This window comes from Taudactylus pleione, unplaced genomic scaffold (genome assembly GCF_031769625.1).
Source record: "Taudactylus pleione unplaced genomic scaffold, aTauple2 ptg000579l, whole genome shotgun sequence".
NCBI lineage: Eukaryota > Metazoa > Chordata > Amphibia > Anura > Myobatrachidae > Taudactylus > Taudactylus pleione.
Window position 1 is genome coordinate 4,817,154 of NW_028284981.1, and position 26,614 is coordinate 4,843,767.

A 26,614-nucleotide genomic window follows, 5' to 3' on the forward strand; every position below is an offset into this window, starting at 1 on the left:
AAAAAAACAGGTTCTGTAGAAGAATGGGAGAGACGATTCCATTCCAGTTTGTGGTACGAGCTTCAGTTAGCCCCCTTTTTGTATTGGGCTTCTTCTTTGGGATCTCATATCCCACCTCGATTGGGTAAAGATCAGGGGACGGTCCAAGCCAATTCAGCAACTTCATCTTACAGGACGCAATCCAATTCTTCACATCTTTAACTGTAGGGCAAGGTGAATTGTAATATTGAAAGTCGAAATCTCCGCATGGATACATTTATTTTGCAGAGGGAAGCGGTTTTGTCTCTAGTGTTGTAATCTATTTTGCAGCATTCTTCATTCCTTCCATGATTTGAAGACTTGCAACACCAGCGGCTGACATGCATCTACAGACCATGACTTTTATCGGATACTTTACAGTCACGCTTAGATACTCAGGACAAAATAGCAGAAATCATTGTACATATAGGCTTGCTTCATTGCTGTAAAGACAGTAAAAATTACTTTCTGCCATTGTTCAACAGTCCAGGATTGATTCTACTTTTAGCCCAGGCTCCTTTGAAACATTGTCGCCAGCAGCTTTCTCCTCGCCCTCCGTCTTAGAAGAACCGTTCAAGTTGTGCAATCTCCCGAACATGGTTTTCTTCCCAACGCAGTTCGGAGGCTTCATTACTTACAGCATATGAAGAGAACCCAATTCATATGTGAAACGGAGAGCGCAAAATGTAAATACATACCCGCTGGAAGACTACAATTGGTCAACTCATGGCAGCACCTGATTTGTTGATGGATAATGCGACCTGATGCAAAATATTAGAACTGCGGTGTCTTCAATGCAGTTTTCTGTTTGTAACTTTTAAACCACTGTATAATTAAAGTTGGGGGAGGGGGGGGGGGGAATTTAGGATGCGTGCTCTGTATGCGTTATTTGTGCCTGAAAATCCCTGTCAGTAGCAAATAATCGCTCTGTGAACATTGTGCATGCCTCAAATCAGGTCTTGAGCGCATGAGCGTAACCCCAAAATAGTAGAGGAGCTCATTCTGAGGGGCATATTCAATTGTGTGCGAGAATAGCAAAAAACCTGCAAGGTTTTTCCTGCAGGTACGGGTTTTTTGCTATTCTATTAGGTGCGTGTTTTTTTTAAAAAAAACACGCACTGGGAGGTTTTTTTTTTTTTCATGCACCTGCTGAGCAAGCGTGATTTTTTCCTAAAATCAATGATTTTAGGAAAAATCACCGGGACTTGCTCTGACACCCCCGTGGCACCCCCCCTGAGGACTAATTAAGCAATTGGAAGTATCCAATTAGCTTAATTAGTCATTAATTACCTTCCACCGCGCTGTCTTCTGCATCATCTTATGCATCCAGCGTCGGGAGCCGGCTCTTCTGCAGCAGGATGAGTATGTCAGTGTATGTAGGTGTTTGTGTGTGAGTGAGTGACCCCCTGAGCGGTGTGTGTGTGTGTGTGTGGCCCCCCCGGAATGGGCGCTGGGAGGACTACATCTCTCAGCAGCCCCTGCTCCTCCCATCAGCCCCCGGGACTCCCAACAGCCCCCTCTCCAGTAAGAAGAGAGAGGGGGAGCCGCGGAGACCCCCTCCCAGGTGGGTTTTTTTTTTCATTTTACGCGGCGCAGGGTTTTCAAAGCTGAAAACCCCGCGACCACTATTTTTTTAATTGAATTCCGCGGGTAGCGGGAACGCTCATACCTGCGGTATTCCGGAATTGGGCGTGAGGTACAAGGTTTTAACTCTCTAAACCTTGCGCCCAATTGTATATGCCCCTTAGACTATTGTAATTCATAAATCCTTATACATTAATAATTAAGACTATACCTTGCAACCAAGGTCATTTGTTTAATTTTCAATTAAAATAAAGTTGACTAGTAATCCCCACAACATGCACACGTGGGGCCGCAGTCACATTGCAGATGGATTGCAAACGGAATTCTAAAGCAACTGTATGTACGTCTTAATGCTTGCGCATCACACCACCCCACTTTATTCCGTCAGCTGCCATCACTAGTGTCAGCACTGACACCTACCCCATGCTGGGCGCAAGATATATGACTGAAAAATACGTACCTTCAGTGTACGCATGACTATGGCACAATTCTGGCGACACTCCCCCAAGACTGGTCTTTTCCCTGCTTACAGCCAGTTAACACTCAGAAATGCCCCCTTTCTCAGAGGGCAAGAAATGCCGGTGATCCGCCTGGCTCTGAATCGCCCGTAGATACATAGATGCAAATGTTCACTACGGCATATATAGAGAGTTTGCTATAACCTGCTAGATGCGAACGCGTTTAGACCTGCATGCCACCCAAGCTTCTTCATGGGTCATTGGTGCACTGTACATAACTTTCTAACTGGTTTTTGTGTGCGGTAAGTATAAATGCATGTGTTGGCATTCTACCTGTTAATGCTGACTTTGAAACATATATTTTAGCCCACTTGGTATGTGTGTCAGTATAAACACAGGTTGCCGCAAACATCAGCTTGTACTACAACAGGCCATGACCTAAGGTGACTATACACTGTCCGGTAAAACTCCCCACCTGTCAGAGAGACCAATTACCCCGCATGCTGAAAACATACAATATCCTTACCATACACTGTCAGTTGTCTGTCTAATGATGAGATATCCAAGCCGGAAAAAAAATCACATCTGCTGGGCGTGCTGGAAGATTTTTCACGGCCGCCAGACCGATAATTGTTACTCCGATGCAGCCATATGCTGTTCAGTTATCATGCCGATGAGCCTGAAAATTGGGCTATGATTGTGTTGAATAGGAAACATCCCTGGTCGTCAGAAGCACTTTAGGCATATCGAAAAAAGTGTTATGGAGACAGTACTATTTTAATGATTTTATTGTGAAGCATAAAAGCGCAAAAAAATACAATATACAGTTACTGCAATTTTTGTTGTGTAAAAGAAATGCATAGGTACAGGTACACAACTGAAGTATAATTGTACCTCCATCTCAGTAGGTGTTTTGAGGAGTCTCTTCCTGATTACAAGGGATCTGCTGGACAAAATAGACTGGAAGATAAGGTATTAGAGAGACCTATGCATGTAATAGTTTCAGGTGTTCGATCTGATCTAATTTTCCTTTAGGTGGCGTTATTTGCTTCCAGTGGCTTAAACTTAAAAATCATGTGGCTACAAATGCTTGGTCCAAGAGACCTTGATCTTCTGGACATATATATAATCCTGGCTCCTGTTAAGGACTGCATATTTTGGAACAGCGAATAAAAGGTACTTTAAGCATATTTTGTAAAAGTGAAAATAACCTTGTTCGTGATGGTTTGATTTTTAGTAGTTTCCGCATAGTATGAGTTGTTTTTTTTTTTTTATCGAGTGTATTTCTTGAAAAGTTTTTCAAATGATACATGTACAATAAACAATCAAACACGCAAATATAAAAAAAACAAGTAATGAGCACACTCAACACTATAAAAAAGTGATGGCAGTGCAATAAAAATAAATATTCATACCGAAAACAACATAATATGGAAATTGCAACAGAAACATAAATATGACACAATTCCAAGGAGACCCAGCTATAAAAGACAACCCTTCCCCATGGCCATAAAGGGAGAGAAGACGGGAGGGGCAAGGAGAGCGTCCTTTCCCCCAGGCAACCTCTGGAGAGGATTCGGAGCAGCCGCCTGATATACACAGCAATACTGCACTGCCGATCACCGCAGGCCCATGCCAGAGAAGGTAACAAGGCTCTGCACCAGGCATCCAGCAGCCCGGGAGTCCCTTTTAAAAGCATAGGCAGGCGGAGACAGACCAACCAGCCCGGTACAGGTGGGTAAGACAAACACAGGCGGCTACAAAGTTAAGGTCCAGGATTTACACGCTGGAGAGCGCTTGTACAATATAACTTGCAGATCTATCAATGGGACATTTTTGTTCAGAAGTTAAAATCGCCGTTCATGCACTATTCTGTGATTACCCAAACTCTCCAATCCTAAATTTGTTTTATGTTAAATGTGTCTCATTTGGGGAAACTACCTGCTGAGAAAAATTTTACACTGTTCCTTTTCATTTTAATAGGAATTACATTTTTAATGGACATAGCCATTTGAAATGCATTGCTTATAGAAATCAATGGGAAATGCTCAGCCAGTCACAAGCAATATTTAACATGCTGGTTGCTTGTGTTTGGCTAAGTGGAGAGTGGCCACAGCCATACAAATTTAAAAAAATGCAGCTGGCAGCAAAACAATCCAGTACTATTGCAAAACTTCCAGAGATCCCTAACTGACAAGGGAGACTGGCACTTCTAGTTCCACACGATCCGGCAAGTTTTGGCAACCATTGGCTCCAGTATAGTATTGTTATAAGTAATACCATACATTTTGTGATACACCCTTAGAATTAGGACCTAGATTTTCACCTACAGTATAACAGCGGCCTTTGCCTTAAAGCTCATTATGCTTAACGGTACTCCGACAGCACTTAAGTGTGGGCATCGCGTATAGGGAATACTGCTAGAATAAACCAGACATTAATCAGGTAGTAGAAGTGCACAATGTGATATGATAATGTAACATAACAACCTAAAAGAATGCAGAGTAGATCTCAATGTATGCAACTTAGATGAGTACTAGGGGTAAATTTACTAAAGAGAATTTTTAGAAGTGAGTTTTAAAAGAGATGTCGCCCATAGCAACCAGCCAGATTCTACTTAACATTTAACTAGCACCTTCTAGAAGATAATAGCTAGAATCTGATTGGTTGCTATGGGCAACATCTCTTCTAAAACTCACTTCTAAAAACTCTCACATTAGTAAATTTCCCCCCTAATATCAAAAGTGTACTCACAGTGTTGGCTGATTGTGATAAAACCCACCAATAACTAATTCTGCTGCGGTGCATAGAACAAGCTGAATGGGGTTTATGCATATAACATTTCAACATATCAAAGAGTGTAATCCAGTGATCGTGCCATTTGGGTCCCAGGGACCCAACACTCAAAATTTGAGGTCCTACTCCATTGTTTTAATTTATTGCATTGTGCAAAATCTAAAGGGTAATAGCTTACACAGACCACATACTTGATATAATAAAATATTGACTAATCCAGTTCAACTAAATTTACAGATGCAACAAAAAATACATTTTTTGACATCTCTGTGCAGCGATAGCAGGAAAATAAAGTGATATATTAATATGGAGTATCTAAGAGAATACATGGATATAAAGATGTTAAAAAACAGTATTATGTCTATGCAAGGTGACCAGTACTATAGGGCTGTGCGAGGTGACCAGTACCATAGGGCTGTGCGAGGTGACCATTACCATATGGCTGTGCGAAGTGACCAGTTCCATAAGGCCTGTGTAAGGTGACCAGTACCATATGGCTGTGCGAGGTGACAATACCATATGACTTTTTAAGGTGACCAGTACCATATGGCTGTGTGAGGTGACCATTACCATATGGCTGTGCGAGGTGACAATACCATATGGCTATTTGAGGTGACCAGTACTTTATGGCTGTGTGATGTGACCAGTTCCATATGGCTGTGCGAGGTGATCAGTACCATATGTACTGTGTGAAGTGACCAATACCATGTGGCTATTTGAGGTGATTAATTCCATATGGCTGTGTGAGGTAACCAGTACCGTATGGCTGTGTGAAGCGACCAGTACCATATGGCTGTGCGAGGCGACCAGTACCATGGGGCTGTGCGAGATGACTAGTACCATATAGCTGTGCGAGGTGACCAATACCATATGGCTGTGCAAGGTAACCGGTACCATATGCCTGTGTGAGTTGACCAGTACCATATGGCTGTGCGAGGCGACCAGTACCATGGGGCTGTGCGAGGTGACTAGTACCATATGGCTGTGTGAGGCGACCATTACCATATGGCTGTGCGAGGTGACCAGTACCATATGGCTATTTGAGGTGACCAGTACTTTATGGCTGTGTGAGGTGACCAGTTCCATATGGCTGTGTGAGGCGACCATTACCATATGGCTGTGCGAGGTGACCAGTACTTTCTGGCTGTGTGAGGTGACCAGTTCCATATGGCTGTGTGAGGCGACCATTACCATATGGCTGTGCGAGGTGGCCAGTACTTTCTGGCTGTTTGAGGTGACCAGTTCCATATGGCTCTGTGAGGTGATCAGTACCAGATGGCTGTGAGGTGACCAGTACCATACAGCTGTACAAGGCGACCAGTACCATATGGCTATTTGAGGTGACCAGTACTTTATGGCTGTGTGAGGTGACCAGTTCCATATGGCTGTGTGAGGTAACCAGTACCGTATGGCTGTGTGAAGCGACCAGTACCATATGGCTGTGTGAGGTGACCAGTACTTTCTGGCTGTTTGAGGTGACCAGATCCATAAGGCCTGTGTAAGGTGACCAGTACCACATTGCTGTGTGAGGTGACCAGTTCCATATGGCTCTGTGAGGTGATCAGTACCATATGGCTGTGTGAGGTGACTAGTACCATATGGCTGTGTGAGGCGACCAGTTTCATATGGCTGTGTGAGGTGACCATTACCATATGGCTGTGCGAGGTGACCAGTACTTTCTGGCTGTGTGAGGTGACCAGTTCCATAAGGCCTGTGTAAGGTGACCAGTACCATATGGCTGTGCGAGGTGACCAATACCATATGGCTACTTAAGGTGACCAGTACCATATGGCTGTGCAAGGTAACCAGTACCATATGCCTGTGTGAGTTGACCAGTACCATATGGCTGTGCAAGGCGACCAGTACCATATGGCTGTGCAAGGTAACCAGTACCATATGCCTGTGCGAGGTGACTAGTACCATATGGCTGTGTGAGGCGACCAGTTTCATAAGGCCTGTGTAAGGTGACAGGTACCATATGGCTGTGCTAGGTGACCAATACCATATGGCTATTTAAGGTGATCAGTACCATATGGCTGTGCAACTTAACCGGTACCATATGGCTGTGTGAGGTGAGCGATTCCATATGGCTGTGCGAGGTGACCAATACCATATGGCTATTTGAGGTGACCAGTACTTTCTGGCTGTGTGATGTGACCAGTTCCATAAGGCCTGTGTAAGGTGACAGGTACCATATGGCTGTGCTAGGTGACCAATACCATATGGCTATTTAAGGTGATCAGTACCATATGGCTGTGTGAGGTGAGCGATTCCATATGGCTGTGCGAGGCGACCAGTACCATGGGGCTGTGCGAGGCAACCACTACCATATGGCTGTGCGAGGTGACCAATACCATATGGCTATTTGAGGTGACCAGTACTTTATGGCTGTGTGATGTGACAAGTCCATATGGCTGTGCGAGGTGACCAATACCATATGGCTATTTGAGGTGACCATTATCATATCGCTGTGCGTAGTGACCAGTACCATATGGCTGTGTGAGGTGACCAGCTCCATATGGCTCTGCTGGGTGATCAGTACCATATGGCTGTGCGAGGTGATCAGTACCATATGGCTGTGTGAGGCGACCAGTACCATATGGCTATTTGAGGTGACCAGTACTTTATGGCTGTGTGAGGTGACCAGTTCCATTTGGCTGTGAGAGGTGACCAATACCGTATGGCTGTGTGAGGCGACCAGTACCATATGGCTGTGTGAGGTGACCAGTTCCATATGGCTGTGCGGGGTGATCAGTACCATATGGCTGTGTGAGGCGACCAGTACCATATGGCTGTGTGAGGCGACCAGTACCATATGGCTGTGTGAGGTGAGCCTCATGGTTTGGAAAGGTACAGAACTGCTTTGTTCCATTTCTGATTTTGAACTGAATGGGAAATAAATGCAGTAAGAAAATGCTTTTTATTTTTTTAATCCCCAAAAAAAAGTTGGCTGCCCCTCCAAATGACACATCCTAAGACACCTAGTAGCCCAATGTTTTCATCTTTCTGAAACTTATATGACGAAACCAAAAGGTCGAAGCTGGAATTCCAACTGCCCCCTCAGGCTTTAGCAATCACAATCCATGGATTGCTATCGCAGTTCGTTTTCTAGAAACGGCAGACTGGTAGCAACAAGAGGGATTTTAAGGATTAACACAAGATACTACTGGCTGTCATTACGTGATTTGAATGAAAACGATAAACTGTAAATAGCAGCACTGCATGTTGCTTTTGAACTTATTTTACAAAAATAAGTTGGAGGAAATCTGAAAGTACAATTATTGAATAAAGATTATAGTGGTAAATATGAATTCTGTTCTGGCACTGTTTCAATATCAATAACCTGTCAGAAGAAGTAACTATAGCCAATTGAACAAATGAAAAAGGAACCACATGTGAAAATAAAATATGTACTATTGTTTTGGAGCCGTAATTTACCAGGTTGCTAGCTATTGTGCCTCATGTTGCAGGGGTCTTTCAAGTAAGCAGGCGCATATGCTGTACTTAAAGTAGACCCGAGATCGGATATTTTGTAAGCAGCCCTACCACATTCTGCTGGATGATGCACTTATATCTGCCTCTACTCCATATAACGCTTGGTCTTATGAAGAATTAAAGAAATAGATTGAAGTGGACTTGGATTTACATACTTAAGAAAAAAAAATCCAGAGAATCAGTGATCCAAAGCTCCTTTGTAGGACCTCAAATAAAACTGTTTAAGATGAGGGCTTTGATGGTCAGTTGAATCAGGCTGAAAAAGCTGCATTGGAGTCTTTCAAGAGTATATGTTGGAACATCTTAGGGAAGCCTAAGGCAGACAACTACGAAGAAATAGTGGACAATCTTTTAAAATCCTAAAAGACCATGTGATGCAACATGTCTTTTAAATTCCATTCCTTGGACACGCACCTGGATCTCTTCCCAGCAAATCTTGAAGCAGTCAGCAATGAACATGGCGAGCGGTTCTACCAGGATATTAACCTAATGGAAAAGCGGCATCAGGGCAAGTGGCACCCTAGTATGCTTGCTTGCTATTGTTAGAACCTTAAAAAGGATGCTCCTGAGGCAGAATACAGCTAAAAATCCAATACGTCTACATTTTAAGTGAGTTAATAATTTACTATGTATGTATTGTTAATAAACATAATATTGTAAACTCAAGATACTTATGTAATAGAGACATTCTAAAACCACTTTTTGAATTCAGCACAGAAAATACTATTAGATTAGATTTTTACTGACAAACTACAAGTCTCAGCAAGCTTGTCATGCCCAATTTTGATGGCTGCCAGTGCATGCTGGCACTTGCACTTGGAGAACTACACTGGCACATGCAGTGTACCTGTGGGGAGAACTTGAAGAAGTTCTTCATTGAAGGGAACACTCCCCCCACACAAACCTCGTTCAACGTTTTATTACCCATATTCCATACGACCCTGTAGGCATCCACATACTGGGCAAAAGTAAAACAATATGGACCAACGAACAACTTGTCCCATGAAGGACTGTTAGCTCTTGCCATCCCTATTTTTAAATTAATAGGTTACTACTAACCAATCTGGACGGCTTCTCTCACACTCTGACCAATCAGCGCAGCCATCCATTTTAGTAGAAATCACACGTGGTCCTTCACGGGACAAATTGTTAGACTTACCATATGCCAATAAACTGGGCATGACAGGATTTGATAGGATCTGTTGTACACCAGTGTGACTGAGTGGGTCTCTCCCACATTCTGAGGAAAGGGTTAACCTGTAGCCAGGGAGGAACCACACGCTTATCTTAATTAAGACCAGCTAAGGTATAAAAACCTGGTACATTTAGTTAGTCAGTGGAAATGTGAGGGAGAGGTTGTGCCTTCAGCAGCTCCCTCTGCTGGACAATCTGACCATGACTGTGCTGGGAATATTCTGCTCGTTTGAACTTCTGTCTCATGTAAGCTGAATTATTGTTCCTGAACTGTGTTTGCCTTATGTAAGAAGTCCTTACACTGACTCTGCCTTTTTAAGCCTGGAATAAAAAGTTTGCTTGTTTGCATCATCTCAGACTCCCATTGGTCATCTGAACTTACCCGCTACATTGTGGTGTCAGAAGTGGGATGAGGTGAGTTTTGTGCCAAGGATCCTAAAGAGAATGTTGAACTTTTTTAAACAGCAGCAAGCAGTGGTAACAGCTCCAGTACTTACCAAAATGCAGGCCTCAGATGATGTGGAGGCCATTCTTACCACTTTTGAAAGCGTTGCTACCTTGCAAGCATGGCTCACAGATTCCTGGGCCATAAGGATTGCCCCTCTGCTAACGGGGAAGGCCAAGCTGCATACGCCACCCTCTCCCTGGAAGATGAAAAAATATATGACCGAGTGAAGGCTGCCATAGCAAATCGATTTGGCCTCTATCCATAAGTGTACCAGCAGAAATTCAGGTCTGTGTCCTATGATCCTGATGGAAGGCCACGTGTCCTGGCCCAGAAACTGTCCGACCTTGCAGTTAAATGGCTGCAGCTGGACCTACATAATTCTGCCCGGCTGGTAGAGTTGGTCACTCTCGAACAGTTTGTTGCACTTCTCCCTGCCAAAGTTGCTCGCTGGGTCCAGCTGCATCGCGTTGAGAATTTGGAGTCCGTTGTCTGGCTAGTGGAAAATGCCTTGCTGGCGCAGGATGGTATGGAGAACCTTTCGTCTTTAATTACGCTGGAGTCTCCCCATCTGTCTCCACAGTGGGTGTTGTTCTCGACCTTCTGCTGGAAGCATGGGAAGAACAACCAATAGAGGGCGAAACTATCCTTCAATATGTGGTCCAGATGCATAATCGCATAGACCTACCAGGTCAATTGGCCCGGGAAAATTTGGTAAATGCACAGAAGGCTCAAAAACTTCTAGGCAGATTTACCATGTTAACCTGTTGAAAACATGGAAGGTTCAAGAGATGTTTTTTGTAGACCTTGGTAATGGCCATAGTGACCTTGGTCCACAGATTCCTCAGTCTGATGGGGTCTCTCCACCCCTTGAACCTTTGAATTCAGACAAGCTGAAGCCTTTCTTGGGGAACCTAGTTAATGAATGCTCATGTTTTTTTCTGATAAACCAGGGAGGAGCAATTTTAGTCTGACATGACATTGTAACCCCACCTGGCGTAGTAGTTTGACAAAAACCCTATAGGATTCCAAGGGAAAAACAAGCGCAGGTAATCAAGGAAATACAATAAATGTTGAAGTTAGGGGTAATTGAGGAGTCATCTAGTGAATGGTGTAGCCCCATTGCCTTGGTCCCAAAACCAGATGGTTCTACAAGATTCTGCATAGACTTCCGCAAAGTTAATGGAGTGTCCAAATTTGATGCCTACCCAATGCCAAGGGTTGATGACCTGCTTGATAGGTCAGGTTCGGACAGATATATTTCTACCCTTGACCTTACGAAGGGATATTGACAAATTGAGCTGACAGAGGAAGCTAGGAAGAAAACTGCTTTTTCTACTCCATTGAGCCTCTTTCAGTGGAAAACAATGCCTTTTGGCTTACATGGTGCCCCGGCTTCTTTTCAGAGGGTAATGGACCAGGTGCTTCGTCTTTATCAGAATTATGCTGCAGCATACTTAGATGATATTGTCATGTATAATCAGCATTGGAATGCCGTTGTTGGGCTTAGGGCTGTTCTTCAGTCTTTGAGAGAGGCACGTTTAACTTCTAACTTGAAGAAATGTGTTCTAGGTAAAATGAAACCAAGTACTTAGAGTATGTGGTGGGCAGTGGGTGTCTGAAGCCCCTTGTGAGTAAGGTACATGCACTAGCCGATGCCCCAGTTCCGACTACCAAGAAAGAGTTAAGGTCCTTCTTGGGTTTAGCAGCCTATTACAGGAGGTTTTTGCCTTGAAAAAGCTGCCCCAGTGCAGTGAAACGCGTTGGTGATATTCCCTGTCACTTTAACTTATTGGCACCTTATCATCTATTGGGCTCCTTTAGATACAAAGCACCTTGATATCTATTGGAGTGTTGTCTGGACTTGGGACATTGTGCATCAATATCCAGCTACTGGCTACAGAGAGGAACCACAAAGTCTTTGTTGGAAGTTTTCGGACCCTGAGGCCATAACTAATGAAAGATTCCCTCAGGACTTTAGCACAAGCTGGTAACCCTTTATAGCTGGAACCTTTGTTTGCTACCAAGAGACTCTATGACCAGGTGCATTTGAACTGCTCGATTAGAATTAACATAGTGCTTTCAGGGTGATTATATTATATTTGCCTGCTTATTTTTAATGTTTACATTGGTGGATTAATATTTTCATTGTATGTGAATTTCTATACCTTCCATGTGCCTATACACAGTACTGTGTGTATTTTTATATTTTATATATTATTAAACCCTTTTTAGTTTTATTTCTGTTAACTAGCGCTGCTTTATCTTTTCTTCTATCACTTACAGGAGGCTGACTACCTCCTTTCAGCAGCCGCTTGGAGCAGCAACACCTAGCAGCGCCCCTAACTTTTCCTACCATCTTTTGTGTAAAGGCCCGGTTTTAAAGTCCCCAGATTTAAAAAGCATTTTGTCGTACAAACAGATGCCCCAGATGTGGGCTTGGGGGCAGTTTTGTGTCAGGAGTTCGATGGCATTGAACACCTTATTTTATATCTTAGTAAAAAGTTGTTCCCACGAGAGACTTGATATTCTGTAATAGAAAAAGAATGCTTTTCTATAAAATGGGCTCTTGAGTCATTGAGATCTTATCTTTGTGGAGCCAGGTTTACTGTGGTTACTGATCATGCACCATTAAAATGGTTACAGTCCATGAAAAATTCTAATGCAAGACTGACAAGGTGGTACCTGGCTCTCCAGCCTTTTTCTTTTGAAGTCCGACACAGTCTGGGACGTCTACGTATGAATGCAGGTTTTTTTTTTGACCCGACCTGGGCTGGAGAGTCGAGCTTCTGCTGCGGGCAATTTAGGTTTTGCCCTTTAACGAGGGAGGTACGTGACAGAGTGGGTCTATCCCACATTCTGAGGAAAGTGTTAACCTGTAGCCAGGGAGGAACCACACCCTTACCTTAATTAAGACCAGCTAAGGTATAAAAACCTGGTAAGTTTAGTTAGTCAGTGGAATTGTGAGGGAGAGATTGCACCTTCAGCAGCTCTCTATGCTGGACAATCTGAACCAAACAGAGCTGGTTTCTCTTTGGGGTGGGGGTGCTTTTTTTTGTGCCCAGCCCCCAGATACAAGCTAGTGTTGACCAGCGTAGAGCTGGTTTGTACTATTGAGGAGGGATCCTTCACTTTGTGTCTCTCTGCTATAGTGCCTCTAACCCTGGCTGGTAAAGCCTAGTGCTGGATGTGGAACATTTTCCCCAGACTCTCCCTTCATGTTTGCACTACCAGTCTAGACTGACAGTTCTAATTTAACGTGAAGGACAATATATATTTTAAAAACATGTGAGAATAAAGCACTTTGTTGGCAGCTTGGCTTCCAAATAATTTTTATCTATTTCCTCTTTTCTTTTCCCTCCTAATCTCGCTCTCCCCCCTTATCTCTTTTATCCATCTCTATTTTCCTCACCATCTCTCTCTCCCCCATCTCTTCCCCATTTCTCTCCCCCTCCATATCTCTCTTCTTCCCCTATTTCCCACCATTTATCCCTAACTCCACCGCCATAAAATTTTCTTCACACATTATCTCTCTCTCATCACCTATGTATCAGTCTCTCCCTTCATTTCTCTCTACCACCCCATCTCTTCCGCCCTGCCTTCCTATTTCTCTCTCCTAGCATATACACCTCATCTTCTGTTCATACCCTCCTTCTCGCTCTATTCCTATCTCACCTCCCCCATTCTTTCTCCCACTCCTGACTTCAATGGCTGAAGTTTATGGAAACATTATTATAGATGTGGTTAAGGTGTAAAGCTCATACAAAAAAAATTATAGCCAAAGAGACTATGTTTAGGGCAAATTACAAGAGGGAATACAAACCCCAATATACAGGTTGGCTTTCATAGAGCCGCTACTACCAACATACACTCCCCCCATCTCTCTCTTTTCCCCATCTCTCTTCCCCCTCATCTCTTTTCCTGCACATCTCCCTCTTCCCCTAATTTCCCCCTTTTCCCTCCCCTCTAATCTCTCCCTTTCACTTTCCCCCTCATCTCTTTTCCTCTAATCTCTCTTTCCCCTTATTACTCCTTCTCTCCCTGTCATCTTTCTCCCTGAATGTTCTTCCCCCTTATCTCTCCCTCTTTCTCCCTTCTCTCTCTTCTTTATCCATATCATTATTTCCCTCATCCCCCATCTCTCTTCATATCGCTCTCCCTCTCCTCTATGTCCCCCCCAATATAATTGTCTTACAGAAATTGTTGTATTCTAAGAAAAGCACCTGCAGTTTATGCACTTTGGCAAGTCAACCATGGAATGGTTTGAAGAGTCTCTTTATGGGTTCAGATGTTCTATGCTGATAATCGACAGTGGTAGTAGGAGGATGATTGTTAGGACTCTGGTATCTGAAGCTTATGGAGACATTATACATGTGTCAAGGTAAAGCTTTTACAAAGAAAAATAAAAGTGAAATGGTGCATTATGTAACATGGTTCTTTTTAACTCATGCCAGGCTTTTATGATATGTTTAGGGCTTTCATAGAAATACTACTAACAACTTACTCTCTTTCCCCCCCCCCATCCATATATCTCTCCCCCCCACATATCCCTCTCAACCACATACGTCAATCTTTTCCCCCTTATCTCCTCCCATATATCTCCCCCATAACTCACTTTCTCTTCCCCATATCTTTCTTTCTTCTCTATCACTCTTTTCCCATTTCTCTTTTCCCATCTCTCTCACTCCATATCTCTCTACTCGCCATCTTTCCCTTTTTTGTTTTCTCACCATCTTTCACTCTTTTCTCCCCAACTCTCTTTTCCACGTCTTACTATCTCCATTCTCTTCCCCATCTCTCTCTTCCCCCATATTTCTATCTTCCCCATCCATTTCTATTTTCCCACCTGTCTCTCTCTTCCCCTCATATCTCTTTCTATTGTCCCATCTGTCTCTCTCTTCCCCTCATATCTCTCTTCCTCGTATCTTTCTCTCCACCCCTCACATTTTTCTCTTCCATCATCTCTCTCCTCCATCACCCATCACTATTTTCTCCCATCTGTCTTTTCCCATTTCTCTTTCCCCATATCTTTCTCTTTTCTCCTCATCTCTTTACTCCCCACCTCTCTTTTCTCCCACGTCTCCATTTTTTCCCCCATATCTCTTTCCCTCATCTTTCTTTCTCCCCTCCCCCATATCTCTCTTGCCCCATATCTTTCTTCCCCCATATCTCTTTCCCTCATCTTTCTTTCTCTTACCCCCCCATATCTCTCTTCCCCCATATCTCTTTCCCTCATCATTCTTTCTCTTACCCTCCCATATCTCTCTTGCCCCATAACTCTTTCCCTCATCATTCTTTCTCTTACCCTCCCATATCTCTCTTGCCCCATATCTCTTTCCCTCATCATTCTTTCGCTTACCCTCCCATATCTCTCTTGCCCCATATCTCTTTCCCTCATCATTCTTTCTCTTTCTCCATATCTCTTTCCCCAGCTCTTTTTTCATCTCTTTTCCCCAGCTCTCTTTTCCCATGTCTCTTTCCCCATCTGTCTTTCACTTTTCTCCCCATATCTCTTTTCCCTCATATCTTTCTCTTCCCGCCATATGTCTCTTCCCCCATATCTCTTTACCCCTCTTTCTTTCTTTCTCCATATCCTCTCTTTTCCCATATCTTTCTCCCCATCTTTCTCTTTCCTACACAAGCCTGTTTCCCCCATAAGTCTCTTTTCCCTTGCTCGCTCTTACCCCATAAAGTCTTTATCTATTTCCCCCATATCTCTTTCTTTCCCCGTATCTCATTTCCTTAATTTGTTTTTCCTCCATATATCTCTCTCCATGTCGAGCTCTGCTCCCCTCACATCTCTCTCTTTCCCCACATATCTCTCTATTTACCCTTTTCTCTCTTTCCTCCACCTCTCTCTTTCCTCTGTATCTCTCCCCATCTCTCTCTCTCTCTCTCTCTCTCTCCCTCCCTCACCTCTTTCTTACTTCCCCTCATCTCTTTCCCATCTCTCTCTCTTATCCTTGCTCCTTTGTTCATAACTCTCTCTCTGTCTTCCTAACTCGCCCCCCCTGCCCATTCTTTCTCCTCTTCCCTCTATTTTCTCTATAATATATTGTCTCGCTTAAAGGCAATTGCCAGATTGTTGTATTCTAGGAAACGCACCTGTAGTTTGTGCACCTTGCTTGTTCAGCCATGAAGGGAATTGTATGAAAAGTCTCTTGATGGGTTCAGATGTTATGTGCTGATAACTCACAGTAGTAGGAAGAGTGCTAGGACACCTGTGTCTGAAGCTTATGGAGACATTTTTATAGAGGTAAAGCTGACATACAGAAAGGATGCAGTGGAGCGTTGTTTCACATGGTTTTTTATAACTCCTGTTAGTCTTTTCGACTATGTTTAGGGCAACGCATGTGAGGAACCATGAACCCTGATTACAAAAGTTGGCTTTTATAACACAGCTGCTACAGTGCCAACATACATTAACCTATAACTCTCATGAGCGTTTCAGAAGTGAAGGAGTTTAGATAAAACGGAACATTTTTTCCATGCACAGGTGACTAATGGGCGGTACACACTAGACGATCGTCTAGTGTGTACACTCAATGTCACTGCATGCAGGTCCAACGGGCGACATCGTCAGCGAGGGCTGAATGCAGCATGGCTGCCACCGTCGCAATGTTGCTCCCTACATCGGCAAGTGTGTAAGCACTTGCCTATGCCGGGACCCCCACTGGTCCCGTCGCTTACGAGATCTTGCTGGTATCGTTAACTTCGTTAAATGTGTACCCAGCATAAGGGGGAATTCAATTAGATGCGGTAAGCCGCTTTTTTGCAAAACGAATTATACTTATCGCACAATAAGGTGAAAAGTTGAGCAAATTCCCTATTTCAAGGTATAAATGTCGGGACTTGGTTCAGAACCACTGAGACACACTCCTTAATGACTAATTAGGCAAAAATAATTAGCTTAATTTGGCCAATACTGATATGTCATTTTTGGGTTGAAAAAAGAGCAAAGTGCTGGAAAATGGGTTAATTGATGTGGGACTGGAGGATATATGGAAGATTGCAGGTGGGTTTTAGAGCCGTATTGTAAATGTTTTTTAAAAGTGTCTTTAAATTAGACAAATATATACTTATAGGCATTTTTATACCACCCCAATTTAAAAAGAATATTTTGCAAAAAAAGCAAAACACTTGCTTTCATTATTTGACTGTTTTAGAAACATGCTTTAAACAGCCATTTAATTTACAATTTAGGAACCCCAAATACTTTTATAAGGGTCACTAATACACTTCTATATTGTTATCCTATATCACGTTACCTTTTTTTGGGGGGTACAAGTAGATTTCTCCATCTTCACTTATACTTATCGTGCATAAAACCAGGAAGAATTTTTGCGCGAATGTTGCATTGCGACTTTTGGAATTGGATTGCGTGAAAAATGGGAGCGCGCATAGACGCAATAAATTAAATTTGCACGCGTACGGTGCAAAAGCTTAGTGCAAGAAAAATTATTGCAGCGAATTGAATTCCCCCTTCCTTGCTTTCACTGTCCTTTTTCCTTGCAAGGGACCCAGCCGCCTTTTTGCCTGACAGATCCATCTACAATATCATAGTTATCAAACTTTTGCATATATATTTCTTATCATTTTAGTGGTTCTTTTGTATAAGGTGACTTTCAGGTTTTGTGATCCTTTTAAAAGTGATTTATTGACTTGCAACAAACCAATCACAGAGGGCCTGATTCAGTGATAGACGTTAATGCGATTTTAATGCAGATCGAGTGATTGTTTACCATTGCACATGTGTACAGTAAATGGACGTACTGCGCACGCACTGCGACTGTCTTGCGATTCTGCCTGCACAGAGGACCCATTCGCAAAGTGAGTGACAAGTAGTTAGTGTTTGGTGGAGGTAACGGGGGGTGATAAAACGCAGTTGTGTCTGACCGTTTAAATGCCGTTACATGGGCGTGCATATATGAGCCCTTATGATCTACGCAGCATGAGAGCCCTTTGTGTCAGGTGAGCTGCCGCGTCTGCAGCTGGTCACACCTTCCGCAAGGGCAAGATAGCCGCTCGATGTGCGTCGATGTTAGCGATATTTATGCAGGTAAGCGACGTCATACGCAAATGAGAAGGCAGCGGTTGGCGTCCTTATGCTTGGGTAGGCATTGGAACTATTTGCATATTTTCTTCTTCTGGGTCCATAGGGCTCCACAGGGAGACCTTGGGGTGTTGGTGGTGGATGAGGACCGGGCACCATGCAGTTAAAGCTTTCAGCTCCCAGGATGCATTGGTGCAACCCCCAATACCCCGAGCCAGAGGCACCTCAGTTTTGTCAGTGTCCGGCCAGTGTCAGGTCACCATTATGCAGTGGGCTGCTTAGGTAGCCCAAATAGCTTTTATTTATTTTTGTTAGTACTTCTTACTGAGCTTGCAGCAGCAGACTGTCCACAGGACGTCTTTGCTGCTTCTCTGTCACTCCCTTCGGCGGGCATCCCTAGGTCCTCGCTAGCCGGCCCTATAGACAGACCCGGACACCAGGAGGGCATGTAAGGCGGGTCATCGCTCGTTGGCAGTCTTACCTCCGGTCTCAGGGGACAGACCGGAGGTGCTTAGAGTGAACACAGGCTTTGTCCACAGTGATCCACTAGACCCCCATGGTACATATTGAGCGGGAATTCAGCGCCCCGGTGGTTTATAATCAGCATGGGGAGGTCAGCTTTCCCATAACAGTGACCCCTCCCCTCAGCTCAGGGCGCCATTCCTCTGAGGTCTCTCTTCCCTGAGCTGCTATACTCCTCCGACCACGCCCCCTCAGAGGTCTCCAGTGGCCATTTTCTCCAGGCTCAGCCACAGCTTTCTCAGGGAAAAGCTGGGTCCGGTCCCCCTACATACCTCTCCCTGGAGTCAGGTTATGTAGCGCTATAGCCTACCAGATGTTGAGTCTCTGACCACAGAATCTGTGCAGTTGATTGTAGTGCCATTCTGCAGTTATATTGTATTTCTGCATTGTATGTGACTTATGCTAGCGCTGCCTGTCTGTTTATTTTCTCTATACTGTCAGTATATGTCTTTCCCTTTTTTTTTTTTTCCTTTACCCTAACATATAGGTGTTTTCAGGGTTTTCCTGTGCCTCACATCTCTAAAAACAAATGTATTTGTGAGGGTTGTCAGATACAGTTGGTTACTGCACTGTGCCATATTTGTGCTGTGCGCTCCCGCAGCTTGCCCAAGCAAAAGACAGGATCAGTATATTGCATTCCTACTTGTATTGTACTTACCTAGTGGTTGCATTATTGTGTGCTATACTACTCTATGGCTATGCCTAGCAAGGGCAAGAGTAACAAGCAAGCATCTGCACCCATACTGCTGTCATGCAAATTATGTGCTGCAGGCTTAAGTGAGGAGGATTTGATGCAAGATGGGTTATGTGTTAAGTGTTATACTCCACCAGGCCCATCAGACCCCCCCAGCTCCTGCACATGATGAACCAGCCCCTAAATCGGATCAACTAGCTGAACACATGGCAGCAGCCTGGCATATGCCTGGTAAGAGGTTTCAGCCCCAAAAACGTCTGACCTCCTGTTATCCATTTCCTGCGGCTCATTGTTCAAAATGGGAGACTCACATGTTATGCGCTTATTTAAGAGCGATACGTTACCTATCCCTACAGTATCCTCTTTGAAGGATCCTACGGATAGAAAGGTTGAAACTTGCCTTAAATTGATGTACTCTCTTTCAGGGGCTGTTGCCCGTCCAACCATAGCTATTGCATGGCTGGCTAAAGCTATAGAGAGCTGGGCTGACGCACTTGAAGACTCTTTTCCTTCAAATGCTTCTAGGGATCAGATGTCTTTCATAGCTCACATGCGAGATGCAGCTTCCTATATTGGAGAAGCGACATTGAATGCCAGTCTCCTAACTTCTAGAGTCTCGGTCACGAAGGTCTCTGCCCGCCGTACCCTGTGGCTACGCTCATGGAAGGCAGATGCGCATTCCAAGAAGGGCCCAGAAGTATTGCTCTACATTGGGGAGATCTTGTTTGTTCCAGACCTTGACAAAATTGTAACCACATTCTCGGCATCAAAAACTGCATTTCTGCCTTCAGCGACTACTTCTACAAAGCCACATATTACATCTTTTAGGTCCTTTTCATCCTCAGGGAAAGCCTAAAGGTCAGTTCTTTCCTAGGCAGTCGGCTTCCACTAGGGCCGCCAAGCCCAGGACCAAGCAGGTATGGACCACCAGATGCCCTGCTTCAAAATTTGAGGACAAGCCATCAGCCTGACGGGATGGGCCTCCCCCTGGGGGATCCCAGAGTAGGAGGCTTAGTTCTTCAGTTTGCCCAGTGCTGGTGTCAAACCACCACGGATGCTTGGGTAAGAGAAGTGGTCTCTCACGGGTACGCCCTTATTTTTGCGACGGCCACCACACCAGTTTTTCTACATAGGCCCTCCTTCAGACCCAAGCAAGGCCCTACAAATCCAGAAAGCCATACAGTCCTTGCTACAAGCAGGGGTAATTGTGCCAGTCCCGCTATCTCAGCGAGGGACCGGTTATTATTCTACTGTCTTTCTGGTTCACAAGCCGAATGGGTCTCATCGGCCTATACTCAACCTCAACTCCCTGAACAAATTCCTCAGGGTACCCATGTTCAGGATATATAAACGCTATGCTCTATCATCCTAGCTATGGAGCCTTGGGACTTTATGTAATCTTTGGATATTCAGGACGCTTACCTACATTTAGCTATAGCGCCTTATTATCAGCGTTATCTCCGGTTTGCTATTCTACGGCAACACTTCTAATTTCAGGCTCTGCCCTTTGGACTATCCACAGCTCCACGGGTATTTACCAAATTTACGGCTATCATGGCGGCCCACCTGTGCGGTCAGGATGTCCGACTGCTACCATATCTGGACGACCTTCTGCTCTTAGCAGGATCCCCAGAGGTGCTTCAATGCCATCAACATATTGGAACTTCAAACTGTCTACAGGGCCAAGGACATACTTCAGGGAAAACCTGTACAGGTACAGTCCAACGATACCACAATAGTGGCTTACATCAACCATCAAGGAGGCACTCCAAGTCAGGCAGCAAATGACAGAAGTGTCACGCATTCTGACATGGGCCGAGGGTCACCTCCCGGCCATCTCTGCGGTGTTCATTCCAGGAGTTCTCAATTGGGAAGCAGACTTCCTCAGCAGTCACGACGTGCATACCGGGGAATGGTCTCTTTCTCTTCAACCAGAGGTTTTTCAACTCCTAGTGAGCAGATGGGGCAATGGCCTCTCGACACAATCACAAACTGCCGGCGTATGGGCCCAGAACAAGGGATGCCGAGGCAACCTTCGTAAACGCTTTGTCGGTGAAGTGGACCTTCCAGTTTACTTATTTATTCCCTCCAGTCTCCCTTCCTCCTCGAGTTCTTCGGAAGTTCAAACAAGAAGGAAGCACTGTCCTGCTGGTGGCTCCAGCTTGGCCCAGACGTCATTGGTACTCATTCTTTGGAGTCTCTCCATCGACGCTCCGTTCCTGCTGCCTCTACGTCCGGACCTGTTGTCTCAGGGTCCTTGCCTTTACCCGGACCTGTCTTTGATGGCATGGCTCTTGAGACATCCCTCCTAAGGTCCAAAGGATTCTCTAGCTCTGTGGTCAAAACTATGATCTGAACGCGTAAGCCAGCCTCTGCTCGAATCTACCATAGAGTGTGGCATACATATTTCCAATGGTGTCGTATCAGAAGTGACAACCCTCAAGTGTTTAGGTTTTCCAGAGTCCTGGCCTTCCTTCAAGCTGGATTGGACCTTGGACTCTGCCTTGCCTCATTGAAAGTGCATGTCTCTCCTCTATCCATTTGGTTCCAGCATAGACTTGCTCCACTACCGGATGTCCACACCTTCCTCCAGGGTGTCCTCCGTATACAACCTCCTTTTGTCCCTCCGGTGGCTCCATGGGATTTGTCAGTAGTTCTTCGTGCCCTCCAGGGTCCTCCATTTGAACCTATGGAATCTCTGGAACTCAAGTGGCTCAAGGCGAAGACTTTTTCTTCTGGCTATGGCGTCCGCCAGAGGGGTGTCAGATTTAGGAGCGCTCTACTGTCGCTCCTCATTTCTGATATTCCATCAGGACAGGGCTGTGTTTTGGACTCGCCCCTGGTTTCCCTCCAAAACTTGTTACTCATTTCCAATTGTAGTCCCGGCCTTTCAATCACCAGACCTATCAGCAGGTGAGGCCTCCTTGGATGTAGTCCGTGACCTCGGTCTATGTGGACTGTACCAGTTCTCTTCGGAAATCAGACTCCTTATATGTGCTCTGGATTTCACAACAAGGGATGGCAAGCCAACAAACATTCATTGGCAAGATGGCTTCGCATGACTATCTCACAGGGATACACGCAGGCAGGCCTTCCTGTACCGGCTACTGTTACTACTCATTCTACTTGCTCTGTGGGTCCTTCATGGGCTGCTCACCGTGGCGCCTCAGCTGAACAGCTTTGTAAGGCGGCCATGTGGTCCTCTGTCCATGCCTTTCTGAGGTTCTTTGCCTTCGTTACATTTGCCTCTTAAGATGCTTCATTTGGGCGCCGGATTCTCCTCTTGGCTCAGGAGCGTCCCCACCATTGAATAACAGATCTCCATGTGTAGCCATATGGACCCTGAAGAAGAAAATCAGTTATGGTAAAACTTACCTTTGTTAACTCTCTTCGTAGTCCATAGGGTCCACAGGGCACATGGCTTCACATGGGCTATGTTTCTGGTTCCCGGGTTCCCGTCTCCTCCTACGAGAGTGAGATTCTTGTGTGTAACAGTCTTCCTCCTCTCTTCTCCTCCGGCCTTTGGCTTGTCACGAATTGTTGGACCAATGCATCCTGGGAACTGAAAGCTTTAACTGCGTGGTGCTCGGTCCTCAACCACCAACTACACTCCAAGGTCTCTCTGTGGACCCTATGGACTTCGAAGAAAGAGAGTTAATTTTACCATAACACTCATTTTTCGCTGCAGAGTTCTGTGTAAAACCGCAGCTGCGACTGCAGTAGCTTCAATATCTGAATCAGGCCTAGAGATCAAATAAAGGATTTTCAAGTCTGACCAACATATTTGTCTGTACAGGATTTTTTTATTTTTTTTAATCGATAGCGAACTCTTTTTCCAGCCAAAACAGAAATAAATCCAGTGCCTAACCACGATTGCAGAAGACATGCTTACGTCATTGCTTGAAAGAGCCCTGCAACTTCGCTTGCCCATGGTTTCTGTGCTGTACACACTAATCTCATAATCTAATGGATGAAACAAAAATATAAACAGTTTGGCGTATTGTGAAAATAAAGTACTCCAGCCGTAGGCATGGTATCCAAGATTTAATTTGCGTATATTCAGAGATAACTGTAGAAGGAGTAATTGCTTACACAGACACAGCATGGCATGCCAGCGGTATAAATTGACACCCTTATCCATATGTTATCCAAGGATAAGGAAAGATGCAATATGCAGGCACCCACATATTCCCTGTCAATGTCACCATCTGCTTGGAGAACCGTAGCATGCTGTCTTTTGCGATAAGAATACTGTTTTGAACTGGTTACTTTTTATTTTCCCTTTCCCTCACTGTTTCACCCCTCCCCTCATCATTAGCTCCCTGCCAGCTTGCTCTCCCTGTTTGTCTGATTGTTATCGCTGGCTCTCAGTGCAGGATTAAACACGCTAACAGGAATGTTAACATAGGGCCAGGGACACCGTTAAAAATTAAATTAAGAGTGGCAAATCAGGATGACGCACTGTTTCGGATCCCCCTTTTCTGTTACACAATCCCTGCCTCCCTTCTTTTCTCCTGCTGCTGCTGCTGACCCAAGTGACTCTTGGGTATAAGTGCTCTGCGGCACACACTTATGTAACCAGAAGTGCCTTCCAGCACACTTGTCTATGATCTTAGTGATTCCCCTGCACTGCTTAACCCCTGCGTCCATATCATCTTGCTCGCTTTAACTTCGGCACTTTGCTTGACATTGGTATTTTGTTGTACTCTTCCATGACCTAAAATCTCATTCATGATCGATTAGTGTCCTTTAAATGCAAGTCATTTGGGGACTCCCTCTGACGTGCCTTCTTAAATTGTCTTTACCGTTATTGTTTCTTTCTCTCTCCTTAATTAGTTTAGGTGTCCTCTTCAAGCACACTGAGCAGGGGGCCAGCATGTTCCCCAGTGTCTCATTGGAACAGGCATCAATGTAGGGTTTGAAGTGAGTGACTTTAAGCTCAGCTCACTGTGGGAGTCTCGATCACTTTATGAGACCCTCAGCACATTCCAGACTTCTATGTCCCTTCTATCCAGTGTTTGCACTGCCGGAGAAAAAGAAGCCACTTACATAGAGAACGGAAGAAACGCAGCCGCTTGGCGGCACTTTTTCTGGGCCCAGGTCTGTCTCTCAATGTACAAGTCTAAAGGTAATGAGATTGATGATACAACGCACCTGTGTTTTGTGTGCAATCATCCTTGTGCTGCAATCCTGTGCAGCGTTGCTTTCCTTTCTTGCCTAATGGTGCATACACACGGTCAGATTTTTCTTCACATCTGAATGATAACGATTTAAAAAATTGTTCATATCTGAAGGAAAATCTGACATATCTGACATGCCTGAACGATGGACGATGAACGATGCGCGTTCCCGATGGTCAGATAACGATATCTGACATCTGACGTTTTTGCAGTCAGACTTGGACGATTCCATTCATTTTAATGCAGTCAAAAATCGTTCAAATCTTTGGTAAAATCGTTCAACTTGTTCAATCGTTCATCTGACAAATCTGACCGTGTGTATGCTCCATTAAGCTGCATACACACACAACGATTTTTTGAACGATTATCGTTAAATGATACTGTTTAACGATAATCGTTTGAAAAAGATCGTTCACTTTCAAGTCAAACGATGAACGATTATCGTTCATGCGCGTTCACGTTTTGTAGTTTGTAGTTCAGTCAGACTTGTCAACTCAACGATTTTCATTAAGGGAATATGCAAAAATCGTTTGTAGTTCAAAAAAATCGTTCATTACACTTTAAAAAATCTGACAGATAATCTGCCAGAAAATCGTTCAGAAAATCGTTGGTAACAAAATCGTGTGTGTATGCAGCTTTATGGTGCGTACACACTGGGCGATTAAAGTGGACGACTGAACGATAACGATATCGTTATCGTTCAGTCGTCCACTTTATCGTCCATTTTTAACACAAAAAAGATGAACGATGACGACGACGCGCGTTCCCGCGGGTCGTTCGTCATCCTCGTTCATCGGGCTGACATGCAGGCCAACCTGACGACCTCGTCAGGTTGCTGCATGTCAGGGAATGGGTGAGAGAGCCCGGCGCTGAACGATATCGCTAATGATATCGTTCAGCGGCTGTGCTCAATGTCATGAACGACATTGAGCACAGCCTGCCGGGGACACACTAGACGATATCGCTCAGGGAGCATATCGTCTAGTGTGTATGCACCTTTAGTGTAAGATTGTACATACATCTGTTAAAGCAGCACATCAAACTTTATTTTTATTTTCTTGTATTATGGGCACTAATTTATGCAGTTAAATATGTGCCTAACTCCAGCGAAAATTGGACTTATCCCTTATAAAATGTTACAGCGCTGTGATTAATAAGTGTGCCAAGGGTACAGTCTCCAGTTTGGTTCAATTAAAGGTAATGAAGGAGTTGTGCACTTCCTTTTTGTTTTTGTATTTGTGCCTTTCTTTATCTTGAAGTCTCCTCTTCCCATCTGAGGGCAGCCTTGTCTCTCCCCAGGGTGGCTAGCCCTGCCTTGTCTGTATGCCAGGTATAGCAGTATACCAGGTCTCTCGCTATAAAAGTATCTATTGTTAGAGTCTAGTTAGACTATATCATGTTGTTCTAGCCTACCACAAGGGTTGGCTGTATCCCTGGCTCTTTGTTATGTTATCACTCTGGATTCTGAGCTCTGGTCTTCATCCCATTGAGACCTCTGATAAGCTGTATGTTTAGAATTCCTCTGGGAGGGGACAAATTTGTTTGGAGTTGTTTCTATGTAGTGTTGTGTGCACTGACCTCCCTCCTGCCTGTGTGACTAGGGACCTGATCCCTGCTGGCTTCCTGGTCCACTAATAACACATCCATTGTATCCTTGTAACCTGTGTTGCTGATAAACAGCAAATTGCACTCTGCCATCCATATTAACCTTGGCGCCGCCAGAGTGGGAACCCTCTGCATGGAAAGAGGCTTTAAATGTTTTTTTTTTTTTTTTTAAATTTCACTGCCATTGAGCACATCACTATCTGTGCTGGTTGCTATGCTCTGTGTCCAGTTATTTACCATGTCTTGGTGTCCCGCTGAGGCAGAGAATAGACTACAGCCCTCCAGCACAGAGCTTTCTCTTGTATAAGCTAGGGGGTAAAGGGTAGCAAGGCCTGCACTGCCATTGCCCTTGATATGTCTATATTATGGATGAAGCCATGGTATAGAAATCCGCTGCGCACAGTGGGGAGTTTAGATGTGGGGGGAGGAGGCTAACGCTGCCAGCTATGTACCTGCTCTGTATATAAATGCAGTGGTTGACAGAGCAGGGGATTGGCAAAACAAAGCAGAAAGGGCACGCCAAGGTCACGAGAACATGCAAAGAACAGAATATGTAATGAGTCTTTTCAT